Raw genomic sequence first — 17,949 nt, 5'->3', positions numbered from 1 at the left:
CTGGGTGGGTTCGAACCATCAACATTTCAGGTAGTAGCTGAGCTCTTAACCATTGTGCCACCAGGGTTCCTTTCAGTCTTCATGTAGGTAGTATCATTATTCTGCAGAGAAGGAAATAGGCACAAGGAGGTTAAGTAACTTCACCCAACATTATACAGAGAGTGAGTGAAAGAGCTGGCAGGGGAACCATGCTTCACCCTAGTTCAACACTATGGACTCACTGGGATGGGGCTCCTACAGTGGTGTGCTGGTAACTCTTTAACAGCCGGCTCTCAAACAAACAAATTCTCTATTGGTAGCAACTTGCTCATTTCTATTGTTTAAGACTTCCTCTGTGGCCGATTTCAAGCTCCCCGTAGGAAGTCTACCGGCTCAAAAAACTTCCTGAAAACTTAATCGTGTACACAAGAGGACAAATATTGTATGGAGGTTCCAGTCCACTAAGAAGCACCTCAAAAGAAAGGCCTGGCAATCTATTTCCAAAAAATCAGCCATTAAAAATAGTGTGGAGCACAGTTCTACTCTAACACACATCTATGAAATATCTAGAATAGGTAAATGCATAGAGATAAAAGTTTATTATTGGGGCGAGGAGGTGGGAGTGGGCATTTTTTTTAAGGGGTTCTGAGTTTCTGTTTGGGATGATGAAAAACTTTTGGAAATGCATAGTGGTGATGGTAGCAAACATGATGAATATAATTAATGCCGTTGGATTGTACACTTAAAAATGGTTAAAATAGCAAATTTTTTTGTTATACAGTGAAAGCTGTGAGAGCCAGAACTTGATGGGACTACATTATTTTCCCAGGTCTCACAAGCTTTCCATTTTTGACAGCGTCCAGTCTTAACACTTTTCTATCGCTCTCTATTAGTGGAAAATATTTGAGCTTTCCTTCTCTTACAGGTCTCTGCCTTGCACAGGTTCTGGCTTTCATGGATTTTTCTGTATGTATTTTATCCCAATAAAATTTTACAAACAACTTAACCATCTGTTTCCAGCACATGGTCTCTGTATTTGCTGTAGCAACACTGAGAGAGACGGCACTGGGTGTACTGGGTCCAGCTTGACAGATGTCTCTGCCACTGGGCGTCTGAGAGGCTTTCCAGGGAAAGCTGGTCACCTCTGCACCTGCCTCCCACACCCTCAGGCAGGGTTCCTGAGGCCTTGTCCGTGTCCTCTCTATGACAGAGAAGAATCCTTCCTGTCTTGGCAGAGTTGTGCATGGGAGCCAGGAGTCAGCCAATGAAGCCATCTCAGGTCAGATATGGAAGGGACAGGTGTCAGCTTGCTGAGTCAAATAAACAAAATAGTGAAGTGAATGGAATCTTTTTGCAAGAAGGGTGAGGGCCAAAGGGCTAAGTTGCTAAGGGAAGGAAATCTTAGCAGTGCAGAACTACTTTGGCCTGAGACCCAGCAGGTTAGTCCCCTCCTTTTCTAGGTGTGGAGTCCCTGGGTGGTGCAAAGGGTTAACACACCAGGGTGCTAACTGAAAGATTGGAGGTTGCAGTCCACCCAGTGGCTCCTCGGAAGAAAGTCCTGGCGATCTACTTCCGAAAAATCAGCTATTGATAACTGCCTCTGCCAAGGGAGCTATAGTTCCTTTGTGGCTGACCCACATCCCAAATGCAGGTCTCTTGAGAAAAGAAATTTATGTTAAGAATACGAATATTTATAGGGAAATGTATTAGTACTGCTGCATCCCCCACCCCAGCCTTATTTTCACTGATTCCTGATTTGGTAACTGAAAGGTTGGAGGTTTGAGTCCACCGAAATGTTACCGGGTAGAAACCCCAAGTTTTTGCTCGATATGACTTGTATTGGCCAATAAATGAGAGACCGAGGTGGCAGAACAGGAAAAGTGCCTTTATTTCATTGTACAAGGAAGAGGAGTCAGTTGGAGTTGTGGCTGCCAAGACTGCTCCTCAAGGGCAGGCAGGCAGGCAGGCAGGCAGGCAAGTTACTTTTAAGCGGTTTACAAGTAGGGAGTTCATACAAGTTACGTCAGCGACATTCTTAATCACACTACACAGGTGCAATGGGGTTTACATAACCTCCAAGTAAAAGCAGGATTCAAATGCAAAGCTGGTGGGGAGGAAGCTCAGCAAAGGAAACAGAATTTTTAATACAACATGTTGGGGGAGGAAGCCAAGCAAAGAAAACAGGATTTTTAATATAGTGCTGTGGGGGCTATGTCTTCACTGAGGCACCTTGGAAGAAAGGCCTGGCTATCTCTTCTGAAAAATCAGTCATTGAAAACCCTGTGGAGCACAGTTCTACTCTGATATGCATGGGGTCACCATGAGTCAGAGTCAACTCTATGGCAACCTTAGTTCAGAGAAGGGGCCTGACTGGTACACAGGCACTGGGCAATCAGAAAGATGCACAGCGAGAAGGGATGGTGAGCCTCTCTGACCAAGGCTCCATAGAGGACATGACTTGACCAGTTTCTATGCTTACATTAAGGCTTTTATTTTGCTTCTCTGGGACCCGACCTTGGCATTCAAACCAAGTCTCAGTATAGCTTTCATTGCTTCCCTGGGACCTGACCTTGGCATTTAAACAAAGTCTCAGTATAGCTTTCATTGAATCTCTGGGCTGGCCCTGGACTTTGCCTGATGTCCACAAGCTCCTTAAAAATCTGTTGCTGTCAAATGGACTCAGACTCATGGCAACCCCATGTGTGTCTGTGTAGAACTGCACTCCATAGGGTTTTCAACGGCTGATTTTTTAAAAAATAGAGCTCCAGGCCTTTCTTCCAATGCACCTCTTGAGTTGACTCAAATCTCCAAACTCTCAGTTAGCAGCTGAGCACGTTAACCATTTATACCACCCAGGGACTCCACAAAGTTTTTAGAAATAGCTTAAATCAACACAAATGAAAGCAAGCATAGGACAACTCCTGAGTTTTCTAAAGGTGGGGTTTATGTGGAGGAATTTATTTGAGGTTTCTGCTCTACAGAAATGGAATTTTGGATGAAACACATAAAAGAACCATAGTATAATGTTTATTTGTTTGTTTTTGTTTTTTGTCTTTTGCAGCTAAGCGGAAATCTTTCTTGTGTTCTATTGTCAAGGACTTTTTGTTTTCATGTTATACCACTCAATGAATGGCATTTCAATTTGGATATCTGGGTTTTGGCCCTTTTGCAGTTTTGATTTCCACTGAGAGAAAACCTCATTCAGTTTCATATTACATTAGAGGAGAGAGCTACTTTGGGGGTGTGAGTGGGATGGGTGGGGGTCTCGCCTGCAGTGAGGCCAGTGAGCCAGGAAATGACACTTTCATCATTACACCTAGCAGGTGCCTGGCTCCATCCAGTTGGACAGGCACTTTCATCATCTCTGCTGAGGCTGGACGGGCTTGTTGCACCTTTCCCCGTTTTGGGAGGGTTTTAGTTGGGCCCCAGACAGAATGATAAATAGCCCTTATGAGCCAACCCTAAAAGACTGAGGAGACAAATATGCCTTGTTCATGGTGAAACAAGCCTCAGGACATACATCATCTAGGAAAAATGAGATGGTCAATGAGCTATTTTGTTGGGTACTTACCAGCTTTACTGTAGGACTTTATTTAGGTTTAAATAACACACACACATATATATGTAAGATATATACATATACAATATATATGCACAGTTTATTAGAAAGAAGAAGAAAGCAGTAGATACTAAAATATTATTAAGGGACATTTTTTTTTATGTTCTTTTTATAAGCAAAAGAGAAGAAATATAAATAATCTGCATTTTTTAATCACACGAAGAAACCACTATCAACAATTTGTTATGTATTTATCTATGCATATAGAAACGTTTCTGTAAACAATTAGGATTATACTGTGTGTACAGTTCTATAAGAAATTTTTAAAACTTAATTTATTGTGAGGATTAAGGAAACTAACTTACAAAAAAGTCTTTTAACACTGCCTAGTTAGTACTAAAACCCAAAAACCAAACCCACTGCCGTGGAGTTGATTCTGACTCGTAGTGACCCCGTAGGGTTTCTGAGGCTGTAAAGCTCTACCGAAACAGACTGCCATATCTTTCTCCCGAGAAGCCACTGCTGATTTCAAAATGCCAACCTTTCGATTAACAGTTGACCACTTTAACTACTGCGCCACCAGGGCTCCTCTGCCTAATTAATCCAAAAAAAACCAAACCCGTTGCCAGTGAGTCAATTCTGACTCATAGAGACCCTATAGGACAGAGTAGAACTGCCCCATAGGGTTTCCAAGGAGCAGCTGGTGGATTCAAACTGCCAACTTTTGGTTAGAAGCTGAGTTCTTAACCACTGTGCCACCAGGGCTCTGCCTAATTAGTAGTATCCACGAAATAAAAGTTAACTATTACAGTCATTATTATTAATTTATTTCTGCATCAAATTTTATGATCTATTTTTTCAAATCTATCATTGAGCTTTAATAATTGTACTAGTTACAACAATGCTGTAATGAATATGTTGTTGTTAGTTGCCATTGAATTGGCTCTGACTCATGGTGATGTTTTGTATAACTGCACAAAATGTTATCTGGTTCTGCACCATCTTCATTATCCTTGGTATGTTTGAATCCATTGTTGCAGCTATTGTGTACTGCCTTACAACCTAGGAGGCTCATCTTCCAGCACTATATTGGGCAATATACTGTTGTGATCCATATGGTTTTCATTGGCTAATTTTTGGAAGTAGATAGCCAGAACTTTCTTCCTAGTCTCTCTTAGTTCCAGATGCTCCACTGAGAACTATCCATCATGGGTGACCCTGCTGGTTTTTGAAATATCAGTGGCAAAGCTTCCAGCATCATAGCAGTACACAAGCCACCACAGTACAGCAACTGACAGACGGGTGGTGGATAATGAATATGCTTATGGACAAATCCTTGGGCACAGCCATAATTTTTTTTTAAATATAGTTCCTTGGAAGAGAATTGTTGAGTCTAAGGATATTTACTTACTCATGAAACAACTGTGTATTGTTTACTATTTGCCAGCAACTATCTTAGGAAGCAGAAATAACAAGAGTAACAAGACAGGCTGGGATATCAGAATTGAAATGCTCTTCAGTAAGCAGGATAAGATGAAAACAAAGAAGTGTTTGACAATAAAACACAAGGAAGATATCCCCTTATCTGCAAAAACCAAAACAAAACAAACACCCCACTCTTGTCCTTTGTAGAGCTTGCCCTGGTAAAGCTTGTACTCCAGAGAGAGAGATAATTAAGGAATTTCAGGGAATTCACAGAAAAGCAAATTCAAATGTCCAATAAACTTACGAAAAGATGCTCAATCTCCTCAGTAGTGAGGGAAGTGCAAATTAAAATAACAATGAGTTGATACTTTACACCCATTAAACCCATTGCCCTACAGTTGACCAACTCATAGCAATCCTATAGGACCGAGTAGAACTGCCCCATAGGGTTTCAAGGAGCAGCGGTGGATTTGAACTGCCAATCTTTTGGTCAGCAGCCCCATGCTTAACCACTGCACCAAACCAAAAAAAACAAAAACAAAAACAAAAAACCTGTTGCCTTTGAGTCAATTCAAACTCATAGTGATCCTATAGGACAGAGCTGAACTGCCTCATAAGGTTTCCAAGGAGCGCCTGGTGAATTTGAACTGCTGACCTTTTGGTTAGCAGCCAAACTCTTAATCACTACGCCACCACTGCACCAGACTGACAAAATAAACCAACAAACAAAAAATACTTAGGGCCAGCTGAGATATGGAAGAGAAAGGTGTTTGTATCATTGGGTGAAGTGTGAATTATTGTTACAGTCTTTTTGGAAAGTAATCTGGCCACATCAACAAAATATAAATTGCCCATATACTATAACTCAGCTCTCCAGGTATTTTATCCCATAGAAATAGTATTTAAGAACAAACACGCATGGTGTTTATTGCAGTTTTGCTCATAGTGGCAAAAAACTGGAAACCATGAAATTAAAAGAGGAATTATGATGTAGCCACAATATGGGAATTTTTATGTATTTATTATTTCTTGTATGATATTATCCCATATATGTAATATTATATATATTTTATATATGTGTAAAGAAATTAGGCAAAAAATTAGAATTAGGCATATACTTAAAATGTTGCTGTTGTTAGGGTGCTGTCTATTCCGACTCACAGTGACCCTGTGTACAACAGAGCGGACCACTGCCCAGGCCTGCACCATCCTCACGATCATTGCTATGTTTGAAGCCCATTGTTGTAGCCACTGTGTCAATCTATCTCATTGACAGTTGTCCTCTTTTTTTTTTTAATTGTACTTTAGATGAAGGTTTACAGAACAAACTAGCTTCTCATTAAACAATTAGCACTCATATTGTTTTCTGACATTGGTTACCAACCCCGTGACACGTCAACACTCTTCCTTCTTGACCTTGGGTTCCCTATTACCAGCTTTCCTGTCCTCTCCTGCCTTCTAGTCCTTGCCCCTGGTCTGGTGTGCCCCTTTAGTATTGTTTTGTTTTATGGGCCTGTCTAATCTTTGGATGAAGGGTGAATCTCTGGAGTGACTTTATTACTGAGCTAAAAGAGTGTCTGGGCGCCATACTTTTGGGGTTTCTCCAGTAAGTCAGGTCTTTTTTGTGAGTTAGAATTTTGTTCTACATCTTTCTCCAGTTCTGTCTGGGACCCTCTGTTGTGATCTCTCTCATAGCAGTCAGTGGTGGGAGCCAGGTACCATCTAGTTGTGCTGGACTCAGTCTGGTGGAGGCTGTGGTAATTGTGGTCCATTAGTCCTTTGGACTAATCTTTCCCTTGCATCTTTGGTTTTCTTCATTCTCCCTTGCTCCCAAAGGGGTGAGACCAGTGGAGTATCTTAGATGGCTGCTCACACCTTTCGAAGAGGGTCGTCCTCTTTTTCACCGACCCTGTATCTTACCAAGCATAACATCCTTCTCCAGGGACTGGTCCCAACCTGATAACATGTCCAAAGTATGTGAGATGAAATCTCGCCATCCTTGCTTCCAAGGAGCACTCTGGCGATACTTCTTCCAAGACAGACTTGTTCGTTCTTCTGGCAATCCTTGGTGTATTCAATATTCTTTGCCAACACCATAATTCAAAGGCATCAATTCTTCTTCGGTCTTCCTTGTTCATTGTCCAGCTTTCACATGTATATGAGGCAACTGAACGTACCATGGTTTGGGTCAGGTGCACCTTAGTCCTGAAAGTGACATCTTTGCTTTTCAAAACTTTAAAGAGATCTTTTGCAGCAGAATTGCCCAATGCAATATGTCCTTTGATTTCTTGACTCCTGCTTCCATGGGTGTTGATTGTGGTTCGAAGTAAGATGAAATCCTTGACATCAATCTTTTCTCCATTTATCATGATGTTGCTTACTGGTCCAGTTGTGAGAATTTTTGTTTTCTTTATGTTGAGGTGTAATCCATACTGAAGGCTGTACTCTTTGATCTTCATCAGTAAGTGCTTCAAGTCTTCCTCCCTGTCAGCAAGAAAGGTTGTGTCATCTGCATATGGCAAGTTGTTAATGAATCTTTCTACAGTCCTGATGCCCTGTTCTTCTTCATATAGTCCAGCTTCTCAGATTATTTGCTTAGCATACAGATTGAATAAGTATAGTGGAAGGATACAACCCTGATGCATACTTTCCTGATTTTAAACCACACAGTATCCCCTTGTTCTGTTCAAATGACTGCCTCTAGGTCTATGTAGAGGTTCTTCATGAGCACAATTAAGTGTTCTGGAATTCCCACCCTTTGCAATGTCATCCATAATTTGTTATGATCCACCCAGTCGAATGCCTTTGCATAGTCAATAAAATGCAGGTAAACATCTTTATGGTATTCTCTGCTTTCAGCCAAGATCCATCTGATACCAGCAGTGATATTCCTTGTTTCATGTCCTCTTCTGAATCCAGCTTGAATTTCTGGCAGTTCCCTAGTGATGTACTGCTGCAATTGTTTTTGATTATCTTCACCAAAATTTTACTTGCCTGTGATGTTAATAATATTGTTCGATAATTTCTGCATTCTGTTGGATCACCTTTCTTTGGAATGGCGGTAAATATGAATCTCTTCCAGTCAGTTGGCCAGGTAGCTGTCTTTCAAATTTCTTGGCATAGACGAGTGAACACCTTCAGCACTGCATCTGTTTGTTAAAACATCTCAATTGGTATTCCGTCAATTTCTGCAGCCTTGTTTTTGCCAATGCTTTCAGTGCAGCTTGGGCTTTTTCTTTCAATACCATCAGTTCTTTATCATATATTACCTCCTGAAATGGTTGGATGACGGCCAATTCTTTTTGGTCCAGTGACTCTTTGTATTCCTTCCATCTTCTTTTGATGTTTCCTGATTCTTTCAATATTTTGCCCATAGAATCCTTAAATATTGCAACTTGAGGCTTGAATTTTTTCTTTGGTTCTTTTAGCTTGAGAAATGCTGAGCGTGTTCTTCCCATTTGGTTTCCTAACTCCAGATTTTTGTACATTTCATTACAGTACTTTAGTCTTTTCAAGCTGCCCTTAGAAATCTCTGTTCAGCTCTTTTACTTCGTCATTTCTTCCATTTGCTTTAGCTACTTTACCTTCAAGATCAAGTTTCAGAGTCTCTTCTGACATTGATTTTGGTCTTTTCTTTCTTTCTTGTCTTTTTAATGACCTTTTGCTTTCTTCATGTATGACGTCCTTGATGTCATCCCACAACTCATCTGATCTTCGGTCTTTAGAGTTCAGTGCTTCAAATCTATTCTTGAGATGGTCTCCAAATTCAGGTCGGATACTCAAGGTTGTATTTTGGTTCTCATGGGCTTGTTTTAATTTTCTTCATCTTCAACTTGAACTTGCATATGAGCAATTGATGTTCTGTTCCACAGTCAGCCGCTGGCCTTGTTCTGACTGATGATATTGAGCTTTTCCATCATCTCATTCCACAGATGTAGTCCATTTGATTCCTGTGTTTTCCATCCGGTGAGGTCCATGTGTATAGTCGCTGTTTATGGTGTCGAGAAAAGGTATTTGCAATGAAGAAGTTGTTGGTCTTGCAAAATTCTATCACGCTATTTCCGGCGTTGTTTCTATCACCAAGGCCATATTTTCAAACTACAGATCCTTCTTCCTTGATTCCAACTTTCACATTCCAGTCATCAGTAATTATCAATGCATCTTGATTGCATGATTGATCAATTTCAGACTGCAGATATTGGTTAAAATCTTTAATTTCCTCATCTTTGGCATTAGTGGTTGCGAGTAATAATAATAGTATTAACTGGTCTTCCTTGTAGGCATATGGATATTATCCTATCACCGTCAGCGTTGTACTTCAGGATAGATCTTGAAATGTTCTTTTTGATGATGAACACAATGCCATTCTTCTTCAGGTTGTCATTCCCGACATAGTAGACAATATGATTGTCTGATTCAAAATGGCCAATACCAGTCCACTTCAGCTCACTAACACCTAGGATGTCGATCTTTACACACTCTATTTCATTTTTGACGACTTCCAATTTTCCTAGATTCATACTTCATACATTCCACTTTCCAATTATTAATGGATGATGTGTAATTAATACAGCTGTTTCTTCTCATTTTGAGTCATATCACATCAGCAAAGGTCCCAAAAGCTTTACTCCATCCACGTCATTAAGGTCAATGCTACTCTGAGGAAGCAGTTCTTCCCCAGTCGTATTTTGAGTGCCTTCCCACCCGAGGGGCTCATCTTCCATCACTATGTCAGACAATGTTCCACTGCTGTTCGTAAGGTTTTCACTGGCCAGTTTTTTTAGAAGTAGACCACTAGGTCCTTCTTCCTAGTCTGTCTTAGTCTGGTATCAACACTGAAAACTGTCCACCTTGGGTGACCTTGCTGGTATTTGAAATACCAGTAACATAGCTCCTAGCATCACAACATGCAAGCCACCACAGTACAACAAACTAACAGACGTGTGGTCAAATAACACACGATATATTATTTTTCTTAAAGAAAGTTACCTAATAATAAAAAGGGTATGATTCCTTTTTAAAGAAATAGAAGCAATCAGCCCCTAAGCTCATAAATATGTGTATAAACTTGTATATGTATATGATCAGGGGAAATGTAAGGACAGAGGCCTAGCATGATATTAATATTGGTTGCCAAGGGGAGGTGAGATCGGCTTTTTTCTTTTTATACAGTATATTGTATTGGTTCTGTAAAATACCAAATAAAGACAATTTAACAATTAGCAGTTTTGTTAGAGCATGACAAATACTACAGGGAAGGTGGGTGGGTGTTTTGGGAGGTCATGGTGTAAAGTGTCTAGCACCCTCTCCTCCAATTTCATTATGTATTACCCAACTGAAAGGCTAGCTTTTAAAAAATATAAACCAGATCCTTGTCCATGAATAAAAACAAACAAAAACTAGTTGCTGTTCAAATCAATCCCATGCATGCCAGAGTAAAACTGTGCTCCACTGAGTTTTCAATGTCTGATTTTTTAGAAGTAGATTGCCAGGCCTTTCTTCCGAGGCAACCCCAACATCCAACCTTTTGGTTAGCAACAGAGCATGTTAACTGTTTCTGCCACCTAGGAACACCGAAAAGGCCACAAAATGGGCATAATTTACAAGTTGTGGCCACAATTACTGGTCATTGTTTTTAGACTGTGAGATATTATTCCTTTGCATTGATGTCATCTCTTGGGTTCATTGTAGTTAATTAAACAATTTTAACTGGAGCACAGAGTATAAAATAAATTATAGATAGCTCATGAAAAGGGTCAGCTTTTAGTTCCCTGGATCATTTAACTCTCTGATGCTCAAGTTTTTCATCTGTATGGTGGTTTTTTGTTGTTGTTAGGCGCCGTTGAGTTGGTTCCGACTCGTAGTGATCCCACAGGACAGAGTAGAACTGCCCCATAGGGTTTCTAAGGAGCATCTAGTGGACTCGAACTGCCGACGTTTTGGTTAGTAGCCTGAGCTCTCAACCACTGCTCCACCACGGCTCCGTATGGTGGGTACCTTGATCTTTTTCCACCTCGTAGGATTGTCAGGAGGATCACGTGAGATAAAAGTCTATGACAGTGCCTAGCACAAAAGTTGGCACAAGGTAAATGCTCAAAATGTGTTCCTTAATCTGAATCTGCCCGATCAATCTTACAGAGCTGTCATAAAGAACAAAGGAGGAGCAGGTGTGTGGGCGCTTGGGAAAATGTCAACTGTGATACAAAAGTGAGAAGAGAGGCAACGAGAGAGCCAGTGTGAGAACCTGAGGGCCTTGGCATCCACCTCAGTTCTTAGATAGGCTTAGACCATGATTGCACACTATCACTGCACAAAGTTTAACCAAGTTCAAGAAATTAGTTTACTCCTCTAGTGAGCAGGAGAATGAGGAATTGGATGAAGTGAAGCACTCCAAAGGAATGTCTGGCACAGTCTTTATTTCCAGAACTTTCCAGTGCTGGCAGGTGTGAGATTGTGCAGTCACCAAAAGCCCTGCCAAGGAGATTCAGCACTAACTGCTGAACATGAAGGGGGAAAGTCCCTTGGTTGGCTGTGTGTGCTGTTACAGGCAAGTTGCAGAGGAGGGTACAATAAATATCAGTTCCAGAAACACTTTACAGGCAATTTGACTTGGCCAATTACAGAGTCTGAGTATTTTGGCCAGCCCTTAAGTGTAGAAAAAAGTGATGAGACAAAGTTTGTCTCCTAGCATTCTTTTTACAATGCTCTGTGTGTACCAAGTGTCTTTTAGCACAAGGTAAAAATATTTGAAAAAGAAAAAGTGCTGGTTTATATTAATGGAGCTGAAGCCTTTGAATACCATCTCCTCCCCCCGTACCCACCTAAAACATAGTAAGGGTTGCAGCCTTCATTCAAATCCAGCTTTAATCATGCAACTCAATTTTTTTTTGTTGTTGTGGGCTTTGACCTTGAGTTAGAAATCTGCTTCGAAACAGTTCCCAGACTGATTTTTCCTAACACAGAAATGGAGAAACCGACTCATGCCCCTGCTAGGGAAGGAGAGCGATGCAAGGGCAGCCTGAGGTCTGTAGGTAGGTCAAGATCAAAGGACAAAGGATGTGACTGTGACCAAATACATACCCTTCGGTGCTGAGTTCTGAGGTAAAAACCTTTTTCTGGTCTGCCTCCTTTCCTACCCCTCTTTAATCTGCCGCTTGCTTACTTGATGATCTAATTATCTCAAGTTCAGTAATGGTGGAAATCTTGTTAAATAACTGACCTCAAATACAATCCCCTCCTATCCTCACATCCTGTGGTCAGCAGAGGTAGCAGTAAGCAGTCATTAATTAACCTTCTAGGACTTGCTGTTTCTGTTGGCCACAAACACACAAAAGCTTTGGTGTAAAAACAGCAACCACTAGTCACAGCTCTGTAGTTGGCCTGGGTTTATGTGAACAAATATTCAGAAAACTTGAGGGTACTATGTATTAAACAGCTTTAAAAAAAAATCAGTCACAAAATTGCTGTAGATAGAAAGTTGATTCTTTTGGAGGAATCTAGGCCTGGTTAGGGGAGCCCTGGTGGCACAGTGGTTAAGCCCTCAGCTGTTAACAGAAAGGCCAGAGGTTCCAACCCACCAGCTGCTCCATGGGAGAAACACGTGGCAATTAGCTTCCATAAAGATTACAGCCTTGGAAAGCCCATGGGGCATTTAGCTCTACTCTGTTCTATGGGGTCACTATGAGTTACAATCTACTTGATGGCAATGGATTTGGTTTTTTTGTTTGTTTGTGTTTTTCAGGCCTGGTTCTGCAACTGTTTGTGAGGGTAAGTAGCTTCACCTCTCAGATCCTCTTTTTTCTCATACATAAAACGAGGAGGCTGAATTCGACGTTCTCTGTGATTCCTCTTTAAAATAAATATATAAAACCAATTGTGACTTCATTATTCCTATGCCTCAGGTGACAGATCGGGATGACTAGATTAGCAATGTTTGGGACATACTTATGCTAAAAAGGAGCCCTGGTGGCGTAGTAATTAAGAGTTTGGCTGTTAACCAAAAAGGTCGGCAGTTCGACTCCACCAGCCACTACATGGAAACCCTATGGGGCAGTTCTACTCTGTCCCGTAGGGCAACTATGAGTCAGAATCGACTCCGTGTCAACGGGGTATGCTAAAAAATTTAGTTGTTGTTTATCTGAGATTTCAAATTTAACTAGATGTCCTCTGGTCTGGCAACCCTATAGCGGTTAAAATCTTGTTGGGAAGTGAGCAGGTAGCCCTAGCTCTGCTACCTCGCCCGGGCAGCAAGAGGGAATAATGAGAAGGAGACTCCCTCCTCTGAATCGACTTGGTGACCCAGGCTGCAGAACAGGAAAAGGCCCACCAGCCCAGTCACCTTTTTCTGATTGAGGGACAAGACAAACAAAATTCTCTGTAGTTCTTTTTAGGCAGAAAAGCCCAAACTTTTTTTTGGCCTCATTTTCAATCCACATTAAAAAATAAAAAATAAAAAAAACCTTTCACTACATAGAGACAGTTCTTTTTTTCTTTCCCCCACGGAATTAAATTCTAACACATGATCAAGGAGTAGATTGCTCCTGAACAGAAGGATCTGGGTGGTCTATGCATTGGAATAAAATGGAGCTCTGTGAGGGTGACATACCCAACACCTCAGTGAATATAAAACTACTCTAATCAGGAAGTGAGGGCAGTGGTGGTTCAGTGGTAGAATTCTTGCCTTTCATGTAGGAGACCTGGTTTCAATTCCCGGCCAATGCACCTCCTGTGCAGCCACCACCCATCTGTAAGCAGAGGTTTGCGGGTTGCTATGATGCCGAACAGGTTTCAGCAGAGCTTCCAGACTAGGAAGAAAGGCCTGGTGATCTATTTCTGAAAATCAGAAAACTCTATGGATCACAACAGTCTGGTCCCCAACTGATCATGGAATGGCACAGGACTAGGCAGTGGTTTTTTTTTTTTTTAATATCAAACAAAATTTTATATGACATTCCAGTATAAAACACAAAACAAAGCAAAAAAAAAAAAAAATCCCAAAACCAAACAAACAGATGAAAATATACTAGGAGGAATGGGCAGTCTAATTCACTTCAAGAAGAAGCCTACAAAGAAAGATTCTATGCAATTTTATTTTAAAACTATAGGTGAAAATGATGCTAACAAACTTGTATGGATTTGGCTTTGTGTATGTGTGTGTATTAGGTGAAAGTTGATAGAGCAAATTAGTTTCCCATTCAATAGTTTGTACATAAAGTGTTCCGTGACACTGGTTTCATTCCCCACAATGTGTCAGCACTCTCCCCATTTCTCTGCCTTGGGTTCCCCATTTCCTTTCATCCTGATTTTCTACCCCTTCCTGCCTTCTCGTCTTTGCTTTTGGGCAAATATTGCCCTTTTGGTCTCATATAATTGGTTATTCTAAGGAATACATTCCTCTTGGGTGTTATTGTTCATTTTATGGGCCTATCTATGGTTTGGCTGAAAGGTGATCTCGGGGAATGGCTTTAGTTCCAGCTGAGAAGTGTGTCTTAGAGTCATAGTCTCAGAGGTCCCTCCAGTCTCTGTCAGACCAGTAAGTCTGGTCTTTTTTGTGAATTTGATTTTCTGTCCTACAGTTTTTCTCCTACTCAGTCCAGGACCCTCTGTTGTGATCTCAGTAAGACTGGTCAGTAGTGGTAGCAGGGCACCATCTACTTTTTCTGCTCTGGGATTGTGTAGGCTGTGGTTCATGTGGTCCATTAGTCCTTTGAACTAATTGCTCCCTTGAGTCTTTTTGATTTTCTTTACTCTTCTTTGCTCTGGATAGTAAAAGACCAATAATTTTATGTTAGATGGCCACTTGCAAGCTTTTAAGACCCCAGACACTACTCACCAGAGTAGGATGCAGAACTTTGAATTTTTGAACTATGATGTGCCAGTTGATGTAGATGTCCCCTGAGTCTACGGTCCTTTGCCTTCAAGCCTAGGAATTTCGTCCAGGCAGCGTTGTGTTCCATCATGCATGGGGTCCCCATGAGTCCGGGGCCAACTCAACACAGCTTATGTATTTTTTTCTCACATTGTTTTGTTTAATCCTTACAAATAACCCACTGTATTATGACAGTTCTGTTTTAAAGGTGAGACGTATGGCTTAAAAATGTTAAGTGACATCAAAATCACCCAGCTATTAAATAGAAGAATCAGTACTTGCACCCAGGCCCTTGACTACAGTTAAACTTACTTCTTCCACTCTGTTGACACTACTATTTAAGTATTCTTCTTCTAGAAAGGAGTCATTTATTTAGAGAGCACCTATGGGCTTTACAAAGAAAGTTTCAGTGCTTTTTGATGCTTTTGGCACAGGTCCCTTTGTGCTTGCCCACTCTTCTAGTCCTTTCCAGTAAGCCACAACACAAAGTCGTTTAGAGCTGGTTGGTAAAAACCAACCAGTATAATTAGCATTGTTTCAGCAGTTGAGGAGCCTAGGGCTCAGATTGTTGAAATTGGAGCCAAGAGACATTCAGGCAAGCTGCTGCTGGCCCCCATCTCCACAAGTGATTTAGACTGTGCTCAGGCAACTCAGAAAATATTCTTTGAGAAAAGCTTGAATTTGGAGTGGTTAATAAAAAGCACATACTTCCCCTGGTAGTAGCTACAAGGAAAACAACAGACAGTCCTCTTTCTCTTTCTTGCAGCTGATCTGGGGACACACCCCTGTGTGTGTTTGATAAGTGACTAAACTTATTGCTACTGAGTCGAATTCTGACTCATAGGCGACCCTATAGGACAGAGTAGAACTGTTACCAAATTCAGTGCATTCGCCACTTGTACTCTCGTTAAAGTATAACGAAGAGTCAAGTGGATTTAAAACAAGGCATACTTTATTACTCGTGGCGAATAAAGAGACAAGGGGGGAATCCTTCCCAAAGCACTCTCTTCCTGAACAAAGGTCTGGAAGAAGTTTTGTATACGTGGGAAAGGGGAAGTCACACATACTCATTAATGTCATACATATTCAAAAAGCGGTCGGGCTAGGATTTGGCACGGAAGTGGCTGACGGACTTTTCACTTCTGAAATGGGCTCAGTCACCACTTGATGACATATGTCAGGTGATTTTGGTTCCTTGGCTGTGTCTTTTGGTTCCTAGACAATACTTATTATGGGATGAGGCCATCTGATGGTCAACTTGGTCTCTTACCGCGCGTGCCCAGGATTCTAGTTCTAACTGGCTGATCTGAAAGACAGCTACAAGCAGACAGATTAGGAGGAAGCAAATAACATTTGCACCATGCTTCTTCTAGAAAAAATTTTTAACCAAAGTAACTTGTCATTTAAGGCCCTTTTTTGTCCTTAGCTGGTCTTAGACCTGCCCCATAGTGTTTCCAAGGTTGTAATTCTTATGGATGGGTTTGAACCACTGACTTCTCGGTTTGCAGCCAAGCACTTAACCACTGTGCCACCAGGGCTCCTTAATCAGTGACTAGATCATTGGTCATTGGTTATAAGTCATTAGTTAAATTCACTTCTGTAGTCTTTAGATGGGCAGCCTAGCCTGGGTTTCAGTGGTTGCTGGCCAGGGAACTGGAAAATTGACCACAGCTCCTGTAAGTTTTGTCATACTGCTTTGAGAATGATCAGCTAGGGTTGTTGTTGTTAGCTGCCTCCCTGACTCAGGGTGACTCCAGGCAAAATGGAAAGAAACACTGCCTCGTCCTATGCCATCCCCATGATCAGTTGTGAATCAGACTGTTGTGATCCAGAGAGTTTTCATTGTCTGATTTTTGGAAGCAGATTGCCAGGACTTTCTTTAGTCTGTCTTAGTCTGGAAGCACTGTTAAAATCTGCTCAGCAACATAGCACCAAGCAAGCCTGCACTGACAGATGGATAGTGGCTGCGCTTGAGGTGCATTGGCTGAAAACCTAACTGGGAGTCTCCCGCAAGGAAGTTGAGAATTCTACCGATGAACCACCGATGCCTCCAGCTAAGGTTAGAGTTCTAGATACGAAATAGTATTGTTTTGTTTGCATGGACGGCCCACAATTCTTTTTTATGTTGCATTTACAAGTCTGAACTACTGATTTTATATCTTAATTAGTTTAATTTATTTTGTGTTTTGTTAGCAAAACCAAAGCCAAACCCGTCGTCGACTCACAATGACCCTATAGGACATTGTAGAACTACCCCATAAGGTTTCCAAGGCTGTAAATCTTTAAAGAAGCAGACTGACACATGTTTCTCCCATGAACCCTGCAGTTAGTAGTCAAGCACTTAAACACTGCACTACCAGGGCTCCTTCTGGGTCTTGTTAGCTCATGGAAAATGAATTATCCTCATCCCCTGTATTGCGTCAGTGTGTATAATATTTGTATGTATTCATTTATATTTGCTTCTATAGATACATATTTATTACTTGTGAGGAAGCAGAATAAAAACTACTGCATCTACATTGGACAAATGACTTTTAGAAAATACATACTAGCTAGGATTATGGGTTATTTTTAGTATCTTCTTTCACTTTCACAATTATTAAATCTCTTTTTAAAAAATGTCATTTTTAACAAAGATTATAAAAGCAAGAAAGGCTTCATTGGCCAAACTTACATCTGAAATTTGATCTCCCCAACTGTCTTACAGGCTCTTCTCTTTCTAGTTGTTGTCAAACAACACACATTAACATAATTGGGATAATTAAGGGCAGCGCTAGGTACTGTTATCGCACAGGCTTTGGCAGTTCAAGGACTGCCAATTTCCGCTCCCTTCTAACAGCCTGAAGACGTAGAGATTAACACCTATAAAGTGTGGTGGCTTGAAAATAAATGAGGGAGAGAGACAGGCTGCTCTCTTTGATTAAAACTTTAGAAGAATAATTGTTACAATAGTGAAATGGCTTAAGCCTTCTGTTAAAATTTTTTTTCCCTCTCCTCCAGTTCACTACATATCTCTGAAACTTTTTTCATTCCTCCATATGGCAAATTACTTTCATTGGAAATCTCATACTCCAAATTCTAAACATTTTGGATGGGTTAACTTAGTGGTCCCCAAGAC

The 17,949-nt window shown here is 41.0% G+C and overlaps 1 non-coding gene across 1 annotated transcript; it reads left to right on the top strand.

Moving 5' to 3' along the window:
* Positions 1 to 13,613: 13,613 nt before the first annotated feature.
* Positions 13,614 to 13,684, top strand: TRNAE-UUC (transfer RNA glutamic acid (anticodon UUC)). The gene has a single exon. It is a non-coding gene; the product is annotated as a tRNA-Glu (tRNA).
* The last annotated feature ends 4,265 nt before the right edge of the window (positions 13,685 to 17,949 follow it).

This window comes from Trichechus manatus, unplaced genomic scaffold (genome assembly GCF_000243295.1).
Source record: "Trichechus manatus latirostris isolate Lorelei unplaced genomic scaffold, TriManLat1.0 scaffold00115, whole genome shotgun sequence".
In the NCBI taxonomy this organism is placed as follows: Eukaryota; Metazoa; Chordata; class Mammalia; order Sirenia; family Trichechidae; genus Trichechus; species Trichechus manatus.
Note: the sequence above shows the minus strand (reverse complement) of the source record. Positions and strands in the feature narration are given on the sequence as shown.